The following is a 23,133-nucleotide window of genomic DNA, read 5'->3' as shown; positions in this document are numbered from 1 at the left end:
TAGATCTTAGATAAATATTCAGGCTTCTGTGTCCACATTTGTTTACCTTTCCCCCAGTTCTTAGCTCTCCTCATGGAGAGGGAAGAAGACTTGATGCTCAGAGCAGCAAGCTGTGCTGTCTCTGCAATTAGCCTGGAGCTGGCAGTGCCCCAGCTGCAGTGGTCACTGCACATGCCAGGCTCTTCGCTGCCTCTGGTCATGGGCGGAGGGGAAAATTTGCCCCCTGGGAAAATGGGACAAGGACCCACATCTTTAAATGGTACTGGACTTTAGAGGCAGATTATTATGGGATCAAGGGAAAACACTGTGCAAAACAGAAGTGGAGTGGGTGCAAGAGGAGATGCAGAGAGCGTCAGAAACGATCCTCCCCGTTAAAACGCTGGTTGTGACAGTCCCAACCCACCTTCTGCTGCATCTTCACACCAAGGGGTCTTGCCTGTGTGACAGCCCTCCCTCCCCTATGGGCTGTGCTGAGCCCTGGCATGTCATCAGCCACAGGCCCAGGAATGTCCCAGGTTAAAAGCCAGCTCCAAAAGCATGTTTGGGCTCCTAATGCCCCCCCCAAGAGAGGCTGGGTGTGTCTGATGCCCAAGCTGGGCTTGGATTCGTATTTATGCACCAATGCAAATCCCCACAGGAATGACAAGAGAGCTCTTTGCCAGCTTCCAGAGTGAAGGTGCTTGTGTTATGAAGTTCTCACATGTGAAACTTCTCAAAAGCAAGACCAAGGACTCTCCAAGCCAAATCCAGCCTAGCAGAAACCAATCAACGGTGCAAGCACATGGCAAAATACTGTGCATCGGTATCTGGGTGTAGCTGGATTTAGGGATTAGCTGAGATCAGCTCCTGTGGCTGGCTCCGAGGCGTCAGGGAGCTGTTTCTGTGAATGGTACCTGTGAGAAACATCTGGGAGTGACTCAACCAGACAGCTTCACCATCTCTTCAGAAACAATCACACCTCATTTCCCTGCCCAGCCGTAATGTTGCCCTAGTTGCTGACAGCAAAATTGTCTAGCCAAGGTGAATCGTAGCTGCATGGCCAGCCTCCAGCCACTTGGGACTATCCCTGGTTTGCACCAGCTAGACCAATTGCTCTTATTTTTTACCCAAAGTAGGGCATGGAAATGGTCTTGGGACCACCTGTGCTGTCTTTACCTGAGGTTGTGGGAGAGCACCTCAGGCTGGGAAGTGCCACTTCTGGGTGTCGCTGAGCCTGTGTTGACAGTGGGATAAGAGACAGAGCAGTGCCGAGGGTGCTGAAGTGGTAATTTATCTTGCTGCCCTGTAAGTCTTCCTTCAGGCCTTATGTGGGTGTATGCTCAACATTTCCTTTCAACAACAGGCTGTCCAAAGATCCAACATGAACAGGAGAATTGCTTTTTTCAGCTGGGCTATTTAAAGAAAGACTAGATGGGTGAGAAGACTGCTGTCTTTTTCTTACACCAACAAGCTGAGGACGCAGTGGTGGTTTATGAGATGCTTTATTTCTTCCTCCACCCATGTGGTCTCTCTGTCAACATTGGTTTGCCCCTGGACATGTTGTGCTCACTGAGCTTTGGATCATTTTCAGCTTGGTTAAAGGTGTATTTCACCTATCCAGGAGGGGTTTTCATTGTTTCAGGCTGTCTTTTACTACCCTGGGAACAACAGCACCAAGTGAGTGTGCACTGCAGGCAGCATCAGGCTTTGTTCTTCCTGTCAGACCAAGTTTTAACTTTTTTTCCCCATAGTCATGATCAAGCAGATGAAAGTCCTGCAACCAACAGGTCCTTTACAAGCTATGCCCTGGGGACTTTAAGGTAGCATTGCTCTGTCCTTCAGGATTGCCTTTGAAGTGCCAAATACTGGGTGTAATGACATGCAGGAGGCAAACTTTTTAGGTCCCTGTGGACAGAGCACTTGTAGCCAGAACCTGAAGGCTTCCTGCAAATGTACCAAGTGCCCAAGGATGTCAAACCATGGATGTCCTTCACTGATGGTGAAGTGCAGTCACTGCAGGGCTGGATCACTAGTGTGTCTTTATCATCCATGCCCAGCATTACCCTGGCTCAGAAGGGACTCCCTAGGAGATAATTTGCAATTTCTGGGTAAATTGAGCTGCTTGAGGCCTCAAGAGGATTTATGATCCATTTCCAACCTTACTGAAGAAACACCTCTAACTGCTGCTAACAGTCATTACCTTAAGAGCACAGAGTGTGTACAACCTCTGCACCCTGCCATCATCCAAGTTAAAGCTGGTTGGGTGGAGCAGAAGGAACAGCATGAGATGAGGGCACCACCAGGCCTTATCCTGAGGTCAAGCATTCAGGCAGGCCTCAGTTTTTACACTGCAAGTGCAAACCACCCCCTCCTGCCCTGGTGCAGCCCCTCAGTGCCTTTGCAGACCATCCCTCAGTCACTGGGGACGCTGCTTTGCTTTGTGACATCCTGTTCTGGGGCCACAGCGTGCAAGGGAAAGCTGATGATGACCCAAGTCATCTGACCATATTAAAGCTTTGGAGCTTTGGTCTCTTTACCCTCAAGTATTTAATGAACAAATAACATCCCCAGCTTTGTTTGCTGAGAGGAAGATGGCAGTGTCTCTCACATCCCTTGCCAACATGGAGAGTGGCATCATGAGTGAAACAACATGAAAGTTATCAGCTGACGTGAGATGGGGAATCTCCTTAAACTCAGACCAGAGATGTTAGTGCTTTTTGCTCAACTGTCTTCTGAGACGGTGTAACTGCTCTGCGCTGGGGAGCGTGTCTGCTTTCTCCAGTGAGAAGAAAGCCAGAGAAGCACAATAAATGGAAAGCCTCAAGCTGTTGACATATGAAGGAAAATGGAAGCAGTACAAATTAACCAGTGACTAATAGGACACTGTAACTGTCTGCAAATACAAGAAGGGTGTACACACCAACAAGAAAAGGAAAGCAATTAGGAGAACATTACAGGTTTAGTTAAGAGAAATAGAATGACTAATTGAAGGAAAGTGTAAGCTGAATGTCAGGAAATAATTCCTAACTGTGAGCTGCGCTGGGCTGTGGAACAAGCTCATGAGAAGAATGGAAATGTGTTTTTCTGAGCTGTTCAAACCTGAATCAAACACTCAAGGTCCAAACCCATCATTGACCTGGCAATAGACCAGCTCCTGAGCCAGTTCTACCTGAGCCTCTGGTCTTGTCACAGTTGTTTTAAAAACAAAAATGATGTTAATACCTATAAAACACAGTTAAATTTCCAATCAGCCTTCACCACAGAAATCCTTAATTTCTTGAAACTCCTCAGATCCAGACCCTTGGTTCCATAAAACAGTATCAGAAAGATCTCAAACACTGATTGAGTGCATTTGCCTTGAACCCTTCCTTTCTCTTGAAGTTGAGCAAAAAGCTAAACAACTTCAAACCATTATTTTATCTTTATTGTCCACCCTGGAAAGCACATTAATTTTCTGATTATTTATTCCTGTGATCAGTGCCATCTTGATCTCTTAAATTGCCTCTCTAGGAAGCTACTGCCCATCTGGGAGGGGTGGTTTGGTCTTTTCCAGCTCTGATGGTGCCCTGTGGAGTTGACCTCCACTTGCCATTCCTTTCTCAATGACCCCTGCGATGCTGGCAGTACTGCTGAGCCCTGCTGAGCACAGTGTGCCATAGGAACAGGAAAAGAGATGGTCTCTTGACAGAACTTGCTGTTGTGAAATTCTAAGCTCTGGGGGATGATAGTAACATAATTGGTAATAAACAAAGGTAGCCCAGAACGTGGAGTTTCTGCTGATCTTGAATTTTCTCCAGCCTCTTGAGAAGGGCTGAACTTTAGCAGAAAAGAGGGATACAGCTCTCAGGAAAATAGTTTGAGGAGAGTGGTCATCCCTGCCTGGCTCCATGCAGTGCCACTGTTAAGTGAAGGGATGATGTGGAGAAGCACTAGGAGCTGGTTAAAGGAGAGTGTTCATCACACGGTTTCCTCCATATATTCATCAAAAGGGCCAAGATCAGGAAAAAAAACCAGAGGAAACGTAATGATGCTTATGGTACCTGAATGCTTGATATCAAGAGATGAAAAACACCAATTAGATTTTCCCTTCCATCCCCTGACAAACACAGAACTGCTCTGCAAGTCTCAACTGCTTTCTAAAGCTTGCCAATAGTTTCCACCAGTCTCCTCAGTCTAGCAGACCATGCTGGCAGGAAGCTTCTCTGAAAATTCAGCCCATCCTGGTCCTTGCTTTCCTTTCTGTACAGCCAATGTGTCCCACATCACAATTTCTGAAAGATTTCTTGTATTGTTTTGAAATCTTGGTGCAGAAAGGAGAATATGGACTCTCCCTGAATGGAAATTCCCTCCTGGCCTGCTGAATACAGCTGTCTAGGGGATGTTTAACTTCCTATGGTGACTTTGGAGCAGTGATAAAGGTTGACTGAGAAGTGTCCAAGGGACACATACAGAGGTGTCACTGTTTGTAGAACTGATTTACAAAGCACCGTGAATTTCCCAATGCTGCCAAAGTGGAGATATAAATCAGCAGTGACAAGAGAGGCTCTCTTGGGAAGGTGTGTGTGAGCACAGGCACACACAGAGTGCTTTGACAATTACCCGGGGATAATTCCCACCACACTCTAGTGAACTTTGCTCTGTTCACCACATGTCATAGAAAGAGGCAATTACTGTTACTTAATATTTGGCTGTTTTTCCCAGATTAGATGTTGACTCATTTGGTAGCTGCATGACTTCTTTGGAAAGGTTAAAGGTTTCCAACTAGCCAGGGCAGAAACAGAAAAAGATCGCTAATCCAATGGTGAACATGGACCTTCTTCTGACCTTCACCTGTAGTTCCTGCCAGATCCCTCAAACTGCTTTTCTGTTATTATTCACATTTTTAAATAACTTTCTTATAATCTGAGTTTAAATTGGTTGTTTCTGATGTCACTGATTTATGGCACAACATTGTAAAATTTAAATCGAGTTTTTAATAGAAAAGGCATAACTTGGGGGTATAAGAAATGTTACACTGATGGAGAAAGAGACCTTGACTGAGATTGGGATGATGTGACAGTGACATCCCTTTCTGCATGCTACTAATGAAATTGCACAGATAAGACAGCTACAAAGACTTTAGGTGAAAGTAATTTACATTAGTAGAAAACAACATTTTTTTAAAAAAGGGGGAAATCTCTGGCCTTTCTACAGATTTTTTTTGTACTTCTAAATCCTAAATCATTTCAGAACACGTTGTGTTAAGAGACCAGCTGTGTGGATACTTCACAGGGCTGTATTAGATACTACTTACTCAGCAACATCAGCTGCACAACACTGCACATCATTGCCACTTGCTTCGCTGAGAAAGATTTCTGTGTTTCTTGGATCACCCATTCAAAAATGAGCCTCTGCCTGTGCAAATTTCTAGTGAATGACACGTGATGGATGCGTGTTCAACATCTTGTGCCCTGTGTACTAAAAATATTCTTGGCACTCAACACCAGTGTTCAGCACCTGACCCACCTCTGCCTGTGTCTCTGTGCCATGTCACCCCCCGTCTGGGCATGGTTTTTCTCTACAATGGATGAGGCATATGCTGAGCTCACTGAAGAGCTGAGCCCTTAATAAATGACAGGTTGTTATGCTTAGGTGGCCTTGAACTTTCTGTCCTCTTGAAATCTGTAGTGCATCCCATCTTGATAGCCAAGAATAAACCTAAAGCCGTTCACAAACACTTGCAGAGCAGAGCAAACAGCCCTTCAGCAGGAAGTAGGTTATCTGCCCAACTGATCTTTCAACAGGCTTTTCTGCCTAAACCAGTCAACTCTTTGGGCTTCCCCTTGCGAGCAGCTGCTGTGATTTGGCTGAGGATAGTCCAGCTTTACCTCACAGCATCACATAAACAGTGCTTCCAGCCAGGGCTCCCGGGTGATGAATTGTGGCCTGCTCCTCCCTCTTGTTTTAAATTCAGCTAATATAGAGGTATAATTGGATCCATTGATTCATTAGTGTAGGGGAATCTGGAGAGAAGGGCTGTGTGCCCTGCAGCAGTCCCCTGGAGGATGAAGACCTCCCTGACCATGGCCAAGGCTGTGGAAGAGTGCTGGCTTGCACCTCTCTCTGCTCTGTACACAACTGACACAGGACTTTTGTGAAGCTGTTGCTTCAGTTACCACCTCAACTGGAGCTTGCTATCGACATTTCATTTGTAGCAGGAGAAACTGTTCAGCAGAGGGACAGCCCAAGAGGGCTGCAGGTGCTGGCACATGTGCCTCACTGCACAGAGACAGTCTCTGCAAAGACCTGTCTTTGGCCTTGCCTCAGAAATCCTCACTTTCCATCTCTGAAACACCAGTTATTTCAAATTTCTTCTCCCCTCCTTTCTCCCCCAGCTGCAACCTTCCTGGTATTGTTTCTGTGACTGGAAGCACTGTTCCTGGAAAGGTCTCACTGGAGTCATCGAGGGACTGATTTTCAGGTCTCATGTGGGCACCAGTACCAGAGAAGCTGCTGGCTGAACTATCTGTTCAGCTGTTCTGTTACCATAATTGTGTGTATCTGTTCAAAAATGACATGGCCCTATCTGCTGGCATTCAGTCCTCAAAAGAAAAATAAATGCTAAATTTGCGGTCTACTATTTTTGCCTTCAAATGCTTTTACATTTTAGTTCAACCTGTGTACTGTGTCCTCAGCAAGATGACAGTTCTTCACTTTCACAGTTGGGACTCAGTGCCGTATGTGCATCATCCTCAGGAAAGCACAGAGAGGGATCCCTAGGAGTCTTGCCTGGTCCAGCCCATGGTTGTGCTGGTCATTAGCCACCACCTCGGCATGATGCTGAGCTTGGAGTGGGACCAGGCTGCGTCCGAGTGTGCTGCTGCTGAACTACCAAGAGCACAAGACACGGTGTTTGTGCTGGCTGAGGAAGGACAGATGACAACTGATAGAGCAGAGAGTTTACCAGGATAAACATATCTCCATTTCTCAGTGTTGAGAACAAACTTAGGTTGACAGCAAGAATCTGTGCCGGTTCAGGGATCTGCAGCGTGAGGCTATAGGGTCTCAAACCTGGTTGAACACCCTAAAACTGCATTTAGCTCTTGAATCTGTGGTCCCATGTTAGCAAAGCTTAGCCATATCTAGAAGTTACCTTTGGGCTCTCACTGATCTCTCTGACAGTATCTCGTGAAGCAGTCAGTCACCACGTCTCAGCTAAGCCGTGACTGCATGACACAGCGGCAGCAAAAGCAGCTGAGGGTATCCCTGTTCCTGCCTCCTACAGCTCACAGAGACAAGGCTCAAAGTACTGGATGGGCAGCAGGTGGCCTCTGAATTCCTGAGTGTTTCAGCCTTCCTGACCTTGCAATGAAGTTTAGGTGAAGACTGCAGCCTATGTTGAGCTATGGTCTATTCCTCAGTTTTCATCTGGTTTCTCTCAGGAAAAGATAAAAGTGGTGGTAGCAGCACTCATGCTATAGTTTTCTGAGCTCTAGCAGTCCAGCCTGGGAACTACATGAACCTTTAGCTGCTTTGCCTCTGTTCCTTCCTCTAAAAATGAATTAAAGTCACAGTGATGAACCTACTTTACCAGCGCTGGACTCTGGCCAGAGCTTGGATATGTGATTGCTCAGTTATTTTCAGCTTGGAATCCCCTATCATTTTCTGTCATGGTTCCCCAGCCAAAACACTGCATTTCAACAGCAAGATAAACGCAAACATGAACTGGAAAAGGTCTACCTAATCTTGTCATCATCTCTTAACTCTGCAATGTGAATGGCTTGACATATGATACTGGTGCATAATATTTTATCCAAAGTGTGGATTCCTGTGCTTCCAGATGCTGTTTATCAACTTCCCCGAGGAGTCCCTTGTGAGTACAGGGACACACTCTGCTCTGAGCCACACCAGGATGTGTCTGAAATACTTCAGTTGTCTGTAGTAGCATAACCGGATTTTTATCAATGTAACTGAGATGAGATTCTGTCCAAGATGTTCTAATAAAAACAAGAGTCTGCCCTGGGAACAAAGAGCATGTGCTAGGTTTTTTTCCAGCTCACTCAGCACTGAAGAGCTGAAAACAAGATGGTGCTGCTTACAAACTCACAGAGGTGCTGACGTTCCTCATGCCTTTCACATTACAGCTACAGGGCTACATGAGGCCCCCGATGTCTGGAGGGATGGAGGTTTTGCATGGAGAGGAACTTTGGTACCGATGGACTCTGTAACCGCCTGATGAAACACATAGCAAGGGCAGGAGGTCAGTAAATAGTAGGGAAATGTGGATTTGTTGTGTGTACTGACACTCATGGCACTGCAATAGCTAAGTGCCTGCATAATTGCATGCTACAATTATGGTATCGGGAATGCCAGTTATATTTTCTTTTATGCCCCTGGATCAAGAGGGGGCTAGTTATGCAAAGGTGTTATATTGGCTGTACAGTGCTTTATGGCTGATGGTGGATACATCACTTGTTAGCTACTCATGTTCTGATAAAGTCCTCTGCCATGGCTTCCTGATATTTTGTAATCACATAACCAGTTCAACAAAAATGAACCTTCATTATATCTGCAAAACATGTGGCAGGAGCATGGTCAGGTGTTTTCTGCCAGTAGTGGACCTGAATGATGTGAAACCAAACTAAGTTGAAACGCAGAGCAAAACACACAATAGCACAGAGCTCGTGTGAAAGTGTCTCATCATTTTAGACACAGATTATCAAGCAAGAGCTTCCCTGAACCACACAGCACATACAGGGAGAGACCAAATGGCAGTGGCCTGACTCCCCCTCTGATGGACTGTCCAGAGAGGTCTGTCTTTGTTTCCTTTGAGAACAGCTAGTTCTTCCCTGCAATGATCCGACATTGTAAGTGAACTTTGGAGATCTTATTATTTCTGGTGTGTCCCTTCTGCTCATGTCTGTGATTTGGATGCAACCTCTGGCTCAGGAAGACCTTTAGCTGCTTATTGCCAGAACTGGGAGTGCCTCTGAGGGAAGGGTTTGTGCAAGTTTTGTTCCACTGCTTATTATCTCTCCCTGATCATCCTCAGTTGGTCACAGCTGGAGGCAGAATACTGGTCAAGCTGGACTTTTGCTCTGAGCAGTTCAGTTTTTCTTGTGTTTTCCTAAGAGATGTTTAATTTCTCTCAGGAGAAAATTTGTCTCTTAGTGAGACCATACGGAGGCTGTTTGGCAAGGCAGAACCTGGGTTTTTTTCTTTTGGGACAGGCAATGTGTCGAGGATAGGGAGAGACCACACAGCTAGGCGGTGAGGAAGCAGAGAGGACCTCGAGGATGAAAGGTCCATTTCTGAAAGGTGTGAAGAACTTCTCAAAGGTCTGGTGGCTTGCCCAACTATAACTATTTTATCAGCTAATGCTGAGCTTCAGTCCACTTGAATTCCTGCTCTGAGAACTGGCAAATTTCACCTTAGGGGTGGGGAAGGATCAAGAAGAACATGAAGAGGCTGCAGAAGCAACAGCTTGTTTGCAGAGGGCCTGTCATCCAGCCACCCTCCCACTGCTGAGTGCCCACAGGACAGGGAGGACAAAAACCTCTGGGATTTGCCATCCAGTGTGTCAGTGATCAAGGATTCACTTCTGCTGGTGTCAGACCTGCTCAGTGGGAATTATGTCCCCATATTACAATGGCTTCCATCACAACAGAGATGCTGAGACCTCTCTCACTTAGCATCTTGTCTTTAGCCCTTCATTTGCCGTGTTGGGAAGTGTCAGTTAGAAATGAGGTGGGAGGCACACTCAGAGCCCCCTTGTGCAAATCTCTTGGGAGGCCTCCAGATAAAGGGAAGCCAACTGAGCTCAGAGGGAAGCAAAAAATAATTCAGCATTGCAATTACTGAGCTCCAGGCATGACCTCTATCCTGCTCTACATATATGTGGAAGGTTAGTGGTCAGCCATTCTGCGGTGGGAAGACTGTGGGGTCACAGCTGAATGGGACATCCCAAGGGGCAGTTTGGTGGACGCTTGCCTAGTCCACAGCCTGAAATGGCCTGCCCGTCCCTGTCCTGTGTGACAGCCCTGCCACCGCCCCCTGTTCCTCTTCTTCTTGGAAAGCAAGTACCTTGTTGTGGAAGGTGACAGGGCAGGGGAGATGACAGCTTTATTGCTTGAAACTCTAAGTACCGCATCCTGCTTTACATAGTAAAAACTGGTTTGCCCTTTTCCAAAGCTGCTTCATGCACTTTCGGGTTCACAGCAGTTCAGCCTCATCGTGCTTACGTGCAATTGTTTCATAGTGGAAACACAAGCAGAAATTCAAGGGGATGGACTGATGACCAATAGAGATCAATATGAACTGTGCTGCCAGAATGGGGAAAACTGCAAGGAGGGAATTAATATCGCATGGGAGGTGATAGACAGAGAGACTGGAAGGCTCATGAGCTCGGGGAAATGGTGTTACAGTGTAGAGGAAGAGAGCAGTGGGACCACTTGTACTCCAGACCTCCAGTTTATGGGTGTGTCGCAATACTGGTGATGCTGACTTTGTGGGTAGTGGCTGACGTGGGAAAACACCCAGCAAATTATCAAACCTTGCAGGCTTGGGCTAGGCTGGGGTGTGAATACAGACATTTTTGGTGTGGATATCTAGGCGATATGGTCATGAATATGAACTTGAGTGCATGTCTACCTATTGCTGATGGTACATGCATGCTGACATTGCCTTGGTAGCATTTAATGCCAGCATACACACTTATCATACTCTGATTCTAATTAGTGAGTTCTAATTCAGATCTAAACCAAAAAACCCTGCCAAGACAAATTTTATTTGCATGGCCTTTTTTCTCATTTTCCTTTTAATGCCAAAAACCACTGGATACTGCCCAACCCATTTGAAAAAAAAAATACAAAGATTTTTCTGTTTCATCACTGCATTATTAGGTCTCCAGGATCTACACAAGTTTCCGCTTTTAGGACGTGAAAGAATGTTTTCCTGATGTTTCCAGAGTACATTATCCACTGTTGCACCAGACATACAAGTGGTAACGTGGCAATGAAGTGTTCTGGTTCTGTTCCTGGCAGTGACACTACTCTTAAGCAATCCACTCAGAACTATTCTCCTGATCCAGTTCTCCCACCTGGACAGTGTGTTGATAAGCCAGGGGGCTGTGATGATGAATTGACTCTGACTGAATGTTTCCCCATGGAACCGAATCATTGCATGACAGATTCCTGAGGTCAGGAGGCTGTGAAAAAGGCTGCAATCTCATAAAACATGGCGAAAATCTCTGACAAATGGCCAGATCCTGCTGTCCTGCTCTGACAGCAGAAAATGAAAACAAATGCAAGGGCTAATGCTTGGAAGAGCGTGTTACCCTGGGTATGGTGAAGTGCTCTTGTCTTTTCCTGCTGGGACTGGAACAGTGCCGAGCTGACAGGACTTCGCTGCCTGGTTCAGCAGCTTCAAAGCCTGCTGGTATTTCCTTTGAGTCATCTTGGTGAAGAAGCTGATAAGGCTGGGCCAAGACTCAGTGCAGTGTTAGTGCCTTTCTGTATCTGCCTGGGGATGCAGATCTCTCCAGGACACTGTCACTAGAAGCCCATCTGGGCATGGGTCAGGGCTTGGAGCATCAGCTCTTGTTCCTGCTGTGTACAAACATGATTCTATGCATATTGCCTCCTTCTGGGAAAAGCTCCGTAGAAAAGGTCATGCCAACAGGAACCAGTTGAAGAACAGACCTCATACAGTGGATGGGGGTGAGGATGTTCCAAGCCCCATATCCCAAATCTTTCCAAACTTCCTCAAGTTTCTCCATGATGTTTCATGCCTCAAGACCAGCTCTGACGCACATTTCTGACCCTCTGAAGATGTGGGAGCCCAAGCATGCTCTGAGCACGCTCCCAGGGGTCCTGTCAGAGGAACCCCTGAGTGCCACACGTGCAGGTTTTCCAGGAGCACAGGCACCCTGCAACAACCCAGCAGCAGTGGAGCACGGAGCCAGGACATCTGTAAACTGAAGAGCAAGCTGTGGAAATATAGGTGTATGTGAATGGAAGCTTTCTTTCAAGGATGGGCAAAATTTGGAAGTACATCCTAGTCTTGGAGTCAGTCTCGGATTTTTAACCCAAACACTGGGAAAACACTCTGGGCCAGGACAACCTTCTGCGATTGTTTTGGTGCCTGGTTTTGAAAATGAATTTCTCATTCCCAGTCCTGGGCCTGCCTGTGGCATGTTGTCCTCACTGACAGACACATCTGAGCTGAACTTATTAAGCATTCAGGAGCAGCTAAAATGGGATTTATTGGGTTTTTCACAGAGAACAGACCAGACCAAGAAGCAGCCTGACCCATTACTGCCTCCTCTCAGCTGCTTATAAAAGTACTGTTTCCAAAGGCCACGATGCCCACAGGCTCTGACTGACCACCTGCACAACAAAAAGTCAGAATAACATCAGCTGGGCTCTGCAGTGCACTGCAATTCCTTGCCAATGCAGAGAAACTAATAAGAAATTATCATTTGATCTCTTTTTCCTTTTTTTTTAACTCTCAAAATTCATCAGCGTTGCCAAGCTCTAGCTATAAACCAGTTTTATTTCAAGCCTGCTCAGCAGCTCTCAAATCTTGAGTATTCCTTGCAGCGGATGCTCTTGCTGATTTGTTGGGGTGTGGGACTGCTGGAGTTCGCAAAGCTGCCATCCTCTGGGAGGCAGCTAAACGCTGGTTCCTGAACAGACTTGGCTTTGGCACTGCCTTCAGTGCCAGCAGTGTAAGGCCAAAGCTGTTTGGAAAATCCCACTCCCAGAGCAGCATACAAAGGTCTGCTACCTGGCTGATTGACTTTTTAAGACAATTCAGTGGTCCCTGTCTGAACAAGTCAACGTACATGTGCAAAACACCCTGATAAAGCTTTTGAGTTGTATCCGTGTGCCTAAATCATGCTCTGATTTGGGTGGAATTTCATTGCAGCAAGAAACATGCTTTGTGCTGTGATAAATGTAGCAGGGATGGAGCTATGACTTTGCTTTTTAGCAATGGGTTAGTTAAAAGAGATACTGGGAAGCTGGAAGAGTGACAGCTTCCAAGGGGCTCATGTAAAAGGCTGGATGGGACCATTTCCACCAGCCACTTCCAACTTTCCCTGTGATTCCCCAAAGTTCCTCCAAGACAAACAAAACCCTGTTTGCCGAGGCTTTCCCAATCCTCCCTCTGACACGACAATTCTCTTTAGTGGAGACAAATTCCCCGAAGCTGTTTGCAGCAACTGCTGCCTAATGACTATCATGCTGCTGGTTCCTTACAGATTACTTCAAGATGCTGAGAGATCCAGCCTGTCTAATCCAATTGGCTTCACTTTGGATGCCTACGAGAGGTGAAGTTGAACAAAATAAATGTAAACCAAAGCAAACCTCTGATGCATGCTGCTGAGGAATACTGCTTGTCATGTAAAGGTCAACTGTTGTCAGGCTGCTGCTAAATTACAGTGTTTTCTCTCTTCTCCAGTCTGGGAAACAAACTGAAACAACAGAGCAGACCTGCAGTTGGAAGAGATGCAGATTTGATGTGGGGCTGGAGTGGGCTGTATCTTCCCCACTATCAGTGGGTGCTCCAGGCCATGTGGTTGGGGTAGCAACCACCTCCTCAGCAGTGGGAGAAAACCTGCTTTAAGGGCATACACAGAGCATCTGGGAAATAGGACTTGGAGGCTCTGCTCTGCTACTTATTTCCTGCATGTTCCTGAGCAACTCACTTAACCTTTTCATAGTTATTTTCCCTTGGATTAAAAAAAAAAGAGTGTTGATACTGTTTCTCTGCTTCTTCAGGAAGCAGTGAGGACTAGGACCTTAAGAAGTGCCTTGTATGCTTTGGCGTGCAGGGCCTTTTAAGTCCTGTAGATAGACATCAGTTCAAATCCACATGTCAAACATTTTACATGGTGCCAAGCAAAGAGATAGAGCTTTGCGTTTGCTACAGAGAGGTCACCACAAAATTATGTATCACTCTGAATTGTGCCAAAAATTGTCTTTAGTTTTATTTCCGCAGAGAGGGACTCTGTTAACGTCAGCATGTACAAACTTTAAAGAATCTTCAGACTTTCTGCACCAGTCTGGGAAGCTTGCAACAAAATCCCAGGATGAGGCTAATATTGTCCAGTGTCCTGGCCAAATGTACTGTACAAACCCCAGAGTCTTCTGCACGTTCAAACTGTATCCAGACTAGCTTAAAATGTTCAAAATCTAGGAGACATGGAAACAGTCACTATACTAGGGATGGTCTCCTACAACATCAGTGGAACATCCATTCTGCACGAGGAGGAGTTCATCATGTATTGCCAGATGTCACCATCAAATAACAGGAGAAAACCTGCAGAAGCTCTTTGTTTGTCTCTGTGGTTTCAGTCTTAATAACTTTGTTGCAGCTGCTGTCATAATCACTGATCCCTCTTCGCACCTTAATCTGGAAAAGGAAAAGCAGAAATATGATGTATAAAGATTCTTGATGCTGAAGAGGCACTTTAGTTTCTTATAATCTGAATAGCTACAAAGTCTTATCTTGCTATTCTTCTAATTTGCCTTCAGTGGGGAAAAAAAAAAAAAAAAAATCCAGAAAGGACCTCTCAGCAGAAAGAATGTTCTCTGGAGGCACTTGAAGAAGGATGTCAAGGAGGCATTCATATAGCCGAACCAACTTTTACCTCCACAGACAGTGTGAAAACTTATTTCATGTGCACTGCATACCTAAAGCAGGAGGAAACTGTTTCTGTGCTTTGTTCACTAAACTATTTCCATCTCCTTTAATATGGACTTTGGACAGAGGAGGTCAGCACTAATGATCTTCATCTACATGTCAGTCAGATACAGCCTTATCATAACCAGGCATCAGTAATGCCTTCTTAACCTTGCCTTTACATGGAAGACAAACCTATTCTTGCCATATAGAATAGACCTTATCTCAGTGCTCCAGTTTTCACCTTTCTCTGGTTTGTGTCTAAAGTAGGAAGTACCCAGTTTTTATGGATTTACCTTTCAGATTATGAAATATTGCTCCTGGCACTTAGAAACCCATTCAGTTTTGCTTTTCTTGCTGCAAACAAGAAGTGATATCACCCCTACCATAATGGAGTTTTTTCTTTTATTTTAAGTGCTTTGTCTTCTTCAGGAACAGTAGGGATGTATCTGAAAGGTCCTTTCCTTGCATTTTGCAATACACAGCTATCCTCATTACCTATACCCACAGAGCCCATTTAGCATTTCCACATGTTACTTCAAGTTATAACTTTGAAATTTTCTAAGATTTAAAATGCAAGGAGCAATTTCTCAGTACACTGCACAGGCACAAGCTCATTTCAGTGCTTGCAAATACAAAGTTTCACTGGATGCAGAATATAGATTTCATGTTGTTTTCTTATTAAAACAGTTTTGGACTGTGGACCTTAATACCCTATATGGTCAGATATGAAGACAATTCACTACTAGGAGCACTGCCAGCTAATGTCCTAATCACTCCTCTGCTGCAGTGTATTCCATCCGTTGAAGATGGAGTACAGTATGGAAATCCAAAAGGATGAGTTTAATTTCAGTCCCTCTGCCCTGAGGATGTCAAAGGTTTCAAATCCAGCTTTGAATTATACTGAGTGCAGAGCCAAGTTGAGCTTCACTGTCATGTGGGATTTTACGAGTATCCCTAGGAGACTAACTAGAAAGACATCTTTTCATACTGTATAACAAGAAGCTGTAATAGGATCCAACATGGATAACCTTTACCAAGGCAGAGAGAACACAAGGTTCATCCGTTTGAAATACCAAGAACCTGAGCTGTGGAACAGGCAAACAGAAGCTTGAATGGCTTATAATTTTAGATGTTGACTGGGCACTAACAAATTATTAGATAACCATGGCTTGTCAATATTGCAAAATTTCCCTCTAATTGCACATTGCTTCTTCCCTCTCATCCCACCTTTGCCTGCATCTGCTTATGCTTTAAGCACTGAAGAAGAATCAGATCAAAATTGAGATGAGGGCAGCAGCAAAGGACCTGCTTCTTCCCAGCGTGGAGGCCCTGTTGCTGCTATAACAGCCCACTGCAATTTGGACATGCCCAAACACGTGGGACTGCAGTTTGTTTGCATCATTTATGTGGTACCTCTGCACCAAGCAGCCTCTTCCAGAGAAGTCTGTTAGTCACAGAGCATTAGGGAAAGAAGCCGTAGGCAAGCAAACATCATTTTTAAAACAAGTCATCAAGAACAACTGTATTTTCACACTGTGGCATCCAGATTATGTGCAGGCACATGCACACCCCTCCAGCATGTCCAGAGCCTGCCTGGTAAACACCGGTGTGTGATTTGTGAGCTCACAGTTTTGGCTTGCATCCATGCTATGCTATATGTGTCCTCCATGGTGACATGTGTCTTCAGTACACTGGGTTCCTGTTCTGGCTTGCGTACATTTAGAGACAGAGACAAATGATGGAGCCTGTGAGAGTGTGGAGGAAAATAAATGAACCTTCGATCTAAGAGGAAGAAAGTCCCCCCCCCCTCCCCGTCCCCCCCCCCCCCCCCCAAATAGAGAAAGAGCTGCTTCTAGTTTGGAATTAGGTGAAAACATTTATTCAGCAGCTATTTAGTTTCTTTCCTCTGTCTACTCCACTAGCATGTTTTAAAGTTAATTACAATATTCAATAGCCTGTTGACAGCATGTCAGCAAGAATCTAGAAGGGACTCAGCAGAGGGTCTCTGGTCAATGCTAAGGCCAATTTTACATGCACTTCCCCTCTCTCCTGAAGCACTGCAGGGATTATAAAAGATCTTTCCTCCCTGTGCTGCTACTAGAGACAGTGCATTACAATTCTACTTCACATCAGCAGTTCTGAGTCATCACCACGCACAGAGGCTTTCCTTGTTGCATAGAGGAGGTTCATTAGTGTACACAGCAGCTACTCGAGTCCAGCCACCCAGACTGTGGTGCTTAACACACTCAATCATTTGATTCGCCACTTCAGATCAAATTACTGGAACTCTACATTAATAAAACTAGTGCTCAACCTTGGGTGGATTCCTCATTTTCTTAAATTGTCCTAAATCTTTACATTGCCAACCCTGGCTACTCTGAAAGCCTTTACTTCCAATAAGGGGCCTTTAGGGCAACTGACTGCTCTATTTAGTTCTCCTCTGCCATCCTGCACTATAAGAGCAAAAGAGGGTTTAATCAGTATCTCCCAGCTATGCTAAGCATGGTGCAAAAAGAGTGCAGGGAGCTGCAATCAGACACTGAGGTGTCACATGTTAATTTGGGTGCAGGCAGATACATATTTGCTTACATCAAGGCACTGAGATGTGAAGAAGAGGATGAGTAAACTGGGAGAGAGCTCCAGTTGTTGGCCTGGGGCTCTCTCTCTTCCTGCCACCCTTCATTTTTTATCAAGATTTTTCCTGCATAATCTGGTGATGAAACCTGTTTGTGCGAGTGAACAGCACCCCCACCACATGTCCCTTGCAAGGTGGTAGACAAGCATCAAATGGAGGGAGAACAGAAGAAAACATTTCTTCCTGGGGAAAAAGGCTGAGGAATAAGAATTCAGGAAATCCCTCCAAGCAGTACTACAGATTCATAGTAGCCTTCACCAAAACCATCTGTTTTCACCTCTTCCTGATCCAGGCAAACCCCATGCTGAAGAGGCTTCAGCACAAGAACAAAACAGCCATTGCATTCGTGTCTTCTCCTGTTGTCTCTGTCCTTTCCCTCTGTACCAGACCTTAGTCCCAGCTCATGACAGCATATTTGTGAAGGACACTGACCTACTCAATTCAACTCTTGAAAGACCTAGAATGTTGTTGTGCCAAACCACAACTAAAAGCAATCTTTGAAAAAACAGATAAAAAAATCCCTCCCTAATCCCTCTGTTTTGGCAGAACTTAAAAACATGCTTTAATGCATGAGTAAGTCCTTAGACATCTCCATGCATCCTAGCTTTCTACTAGCCACCAGCCTGATGATTAGAAACCTGTCTGTTCTGCACCGTGCAGCGCTCCAAGACCTGGGACTATGCTTTGCCATGGCCTGCCAGGAGCCTGGGGATGGTCCCTGGGTGTCACCCCTGCAGAGACAATACCTTGCATGGTTGTTATCTCCTCTCTTTGGGCCAGGAGCTGACAAGCACTGGTCACAGTGGCATTAAAAGGGCTTTAACTCCTCCCCTGGCTTTACAAATGGCTGTGCCCAGTGAAAATGAGCTTGAGAGAAGTGTCCAAAGCCGAGGTTTCCTTGGGTGCTATCAGACCTTCTGCCATGCAGAGATAAAGGACGTTGACAGCATGCCCTTCTCTCCATGACTGACTGACTCTTAGTGTCTCTTCACTGTGTGTCAGACGAGTCTCACTGAAACTAAAGGTCATCCCACCGTGTGAAAGCAGTCTTTGAGAGAAGCAAATCAGACTCGTTACCTTCCACTGTCAGCCGGCAGCAGCAGTGGGCTGAGCTATCGATGATTCAGCTCTGCAGTTGCCGTTAGATCCTTTTCTTCTCTTGTTTTCCCAGGAGAGCCCCCTGACAGAGCAGAACAAGCAAGCACCCTTCATCGAACAACTGCACAAACAGGAGCTGTCAACATCTGAGACCATTGAGGAACTCAGGCTGCCAATAGGCCTTTAAGAAACCCATGATTTATAATTTGCAACAGGAGCTACACACTCATTTTTTCCCCCTTGGGTGAAGGATCCAAAGCAAACAATGCTGTGTCCTTATCAGCAGAAACATTTGTTGGGGAGTGGTCCAAAAGTGACTGACGCAAGGCTCTCTTCTGTGAAGTGCTTTGTCCTATTCCCAGATGAAGTACATTTGCATCCAGTTAAATCCTTTGAGCTTTATCAGAGGGTGTATATACAGATGTGAGTAAGAAAACAATGATGGACACAGCGGTAAAAAAATTACCATAAGGTTCCTGCATTCCTTATTCCAAATCAATATGTTACATGGCAGATGGCTGGTCATATTTGTGCTGTTACCTATAATAACCATCCACTTCTCTAGCCACCATCCTAGAAGTGGGAGTGGCTACCTACTATCAGTTATCCAGTAATAGCAGAGATAGGAGGCTCCAGAGATGAACAGACTCTTTATAGATGAAGAACAGATGCTTTGGCTCCTCCACTGACAACCCAGGTAAGAAATTCAGTAGTGCTATAACAGATGCATTAAATATGTGCCAATTCTTTCCAGTCTTGGGGGTGTGGGTTTCTAAGCAAGATCACAGGTCCCAGTGCACCACTGGTCATGGCAGATGGCTACCAGGTATTACAGCTGCTCAGAGTAATAAGGAGTTGGGATTATTGAGCCTTGGCCTCTGCAACAGCACCATGGTTGCTGAAGTCAAGAGGTGTTTTTATTTTAAATGGCTGCATGTGGCCTGTTGCAGGACAAGCCCATTGCTCCTCAGTCTTGCTCAGCTGCATTGCAGGCAGCCAGACACCATCATTCACATCCTCACACCCTGCAGTTCTCCAGAGTTCCAGGGAGTTTTGTGACATGAGTAAATGGGATATAGGTGGGACGTGCAAGACCACAGCTGCTGCTGTGCTGCTGTGCTGATAATGTTTCCCCAGGACTGAGGGGCTGGTGCTACCAGGCTGGTGCTAGGCAGAGGTTCCTGATCTCCAGGGCTTTCCTGGGAGAAGGTGAAGATGCTCTTTCCTTCTCCAGCCTTGCTGAAAATCAATTCAGCAGGCATTCAGGGAAAGTCCAGAACATTCGGGAAAGCCCCTGCCTAGAAGACAGCTTTTGAACCACCAGGATTTTGCCTGTTCCTCTGCTGCATTACTGATGGCAGTGGTGCCTTTCAGCCCTTTTTTCTGCCCCCGTGGCTTTCCCAGCACACTGGCTGTGTGTTAGCCTCTGCACCAATACCAGCTTTGAAGTCACCATGGGTGGCACAGGAGCAGGAAGCTGTGGAATGACAGGAAGATTTATTGTGAAGGGAATAATCACGTGCACATGGCACAGATCAGATAGCCCTTCTGCAAGCCAGAGCTACTAATGAGGTGTTTCCCCTGTGGTTGTTGAAGGGCTCATAACCAAGTTCCTGTCCTATTCTGTTTCCCAGCACTGGTTATCATGGTTGTCTGACAGAAGTCTTCTGTCAGGAATATTTTGTTTCTTGCCCTCCCCTGTGGCTGCCCTTCTTCATCCTGGGCACAGATGGTGTGTTGAGTCCCCCAGCTCCAAGCTCTGTGTGGTTTCTGGGCTTAGCATGCAAGATCTGCTCTATGGCACAGCCTCTCCTGACCCTGCTCTAGTGCTGGGTCCATATGGATCTGTCCCAGCCATCCTGCTCCCCCAGGCCAGAGCTCACCCAGACACACTGCATGGCCGCCCTCACTGCTCGGCTACCTTTTGTTCTTAAAGAGTTGGACTATATAATTTTAATTAGCATTTACATAATGAATAGCTAAGCAACAAGCTTGGTTTTTGTTTAGCCAGTGCTAAACAGCTATCATGTGTGCTTTATTTTGCCAAGTAATATGTCAGTGGAAAGCAGGTGAGTAAAATGAAGATTTTGCCTTTATAGGATACAGAAGATACTGTGCATGGAGTGAAAATTGTTTGAAGGTGGTTTGAAAGTCACATGGTAGCACTGTATTCTTGGATCTAATCTAAGGGCATCAATGGAAAGTGTGATTTCAGACAATACTCCAGGAAAAGGTCTGCTTTTGAAGAAATCCAGACCTCAGTAGGACTTTGCTGTACTCCTGATAATGGACTTGGATGTGCAGGAGAGGGGCCTGCGAAGTGGCTATGAATGAGGTGGTGCAGCCGTGTAAAGGACATGGTGGAAGGGTTTCAGACTCCATGCTCAGCTGCACTTTTGCGTCCTGTTTTGCTTTTTTGGGGTTCAGTATGAAGCATCTGCTTCCTAACATAGGCTCCCCTTTGAAAGATTTTAGCTTCAGAGAAGCAGCAACCAGGCATGAAAGAGCCAAGACCTGGGATCCCACGGGGCTGGGCCAGATGCCTTCGTTTCTCCCCCAACAGTGAAGCTCCTGTGAACCGGGGTCTTCCACATCTCCCACAAAAGCTGCTGACTTCACTCATAATGATAATAATAACACAGACTGTGAGGGTTGTTTAGTTAATAAGCTTCAAATTCTTGGGGGAAAAGAAAGGTTCAGTGACTTGGCTGGTGAAGTGAGTGATGAAGCCAGGACCTGTGGTCCCACACTCGCTGAAAGAGAAGTTTGTTATTCTTGGCACCAGAGACCAGTGAAAAGCAGCAGCTCTGTATGCTCTGGACTGCTTTACCTGATTCAATAAACCATCCACATCCACCCTGGCTGGGAAGTACAACTGCTGAAGTCAAGTTGCTAGCAGGTGAAGGATAGGGGTCCTGTTTATTTTACTTTAATTTATTTAAAGCCTTATAATTACTTTTCACATGGCTATATTCGTTATTATTGATTTTGGACTTCAAGCAGGATTTTCCCTTTTAAAACTGCACCCACTTGTGCTCGGCAGCTGCCTTAACTCATGCAATAGGAATGAACTGAGATTTACAAGGAAAGAGAATGCATACCTTCCTATAAAATGTTTCTATCTTACTAAGGTCTATCAGCCACAGTCAAACTAAAACTCTAAATCTGGAAAGGGACAAGGCTTTTTTCCAGATGAAAAGTCTAGGGTACGCTGCATGGGACAGTTGTAGCTGGTGCAGGGGACATCAGACACATGAACCACCAGGTCTCCTCCACACCTCTGCTTTGTTTGTAAAATCACCTGTGATCTTTTAACTTTAGACAGTCTCTTTGGAAGCTAATTAAGTTGTTATGGAAACTGTTTAAAGGAGTGAGTTACTCTCCAAAGGAAGTCTTCACCTCAGTCACCTACTGTGTTTTTCTGGGACAAAGCGCGGTGGTGGGGACAGCTCCTGACCCACCTTAGTCTGCAGCTGAGTGTCAAAGCCACCCACAGGAGCTGTGCCCCCAGTCTTAATGGGGACATTGTGCTTGGGTTGCTCTGATCTCCTCAGTCTGTTTTTTTCAGCTGCACAAGAGTAGTTTAGGAGATTAAACTAAGGATCTGTTGCAAATATCTGGTGAGAAACAAGGGATTTGTAAACAGGTGACAGGCAAAAAATCCTGTTTCTGGTCCAGCGTACCTCCACCCTGATGTGCACAGCCCTGTGTTGTCAGCTCTGGGATGTGAACGCTGCTCCTGTACCACACTTGAGTCTCGAGAAGCAAAAGCAGCTGCTGTGCTGGTAAAGGGACGGCCACCTTCCCGGTGTGCCCTAAGCAGGCAGAGCCCACGCACCGGCAGGGACCTGGGGAGTCCACGCGCTCCTGCCCCACCACCCCTTGGCTAATCCTGCGCAGAGGGAGCGGCTGGCACCAGGGGGGATGCACACAGGTCTCTCTCTCCCTGCAAGTGCTTTACCCACAGTGCACATTCATCCAGCTGGTTGCCTGTGGTTACATTACAAATGAAACAGTGATCACTAATGAATTCATCAATGACGGGGACAACAGGGAGAGTGGGGAGCAGGTTCAAAACTGGAATAAAAGCCCCTTGTGCTCCTGCTGGGAAACACATGGGCTCCTTCTGTGCAAAGGAGTTGGGACAAGGACAACACAGCACACCAGCTCTCTGCTGACATTGGGGTATGCTGGAGGAAAGCGCACAGGCCCTTCTAGCTGCTGGATCCCCAAGACTGTTTTATTTTAAGGATGAAGTCAATTTGTTTGACTACATCTGCATTTATAGCATCCCCAGAAAAATGTACAGCTCCACGAGCTTCATGCATGTTGCTCCTGTCTGACTGTGCAGCAGAGCTGCCAGGCATAGGCATGACCTTTTGGCAAGAGCCTTCAAACCCTGACTCAGAGGGACCTGGCAGCAGCAGGGAGAAGAGCTCAGCATGATTTTCAGGGTAACAGTCTCTCAGCAGAGGAGCCAAGTGGGCTGCTAGAAATCCCGTGGATGAAACCATGGTGGCCTGGAGGGAGGACTTCTACCCCACGAGAAGGTAATGGAATTTCTGCCTTCTCCCCTCCCTAATCCTCAACCAGGATCTACGTTTACATTCAGCTCTTCATTTTGGAAATGCAGGAGCCACCTGCTCCTTCAAGTCTCTAGGACACCTCTCGCTGCTTTCCACTCCCACCAGAGGGTTACACAAGTGATTATGAAACCAAATGGCTTTGACCTTTGAAGTGGGAAATCAATGGCT

The sequence above is a fragment of the Strix uralensis genome, chromosome 14 (assembly GCF_047716275.1).
Source record: "Strix uralensis isolate ZFMK-TIS-50842 chromosome 14, bStrUra1, whole genome shotgun sequence".
NCBI lineage: Eukaryota > Metazoa > Chordata > Aves > Strigiformes > Strigidae > Strix > Strix uralensis.
Note: the sequence above shows the minus strand (reverse complement) of the source record.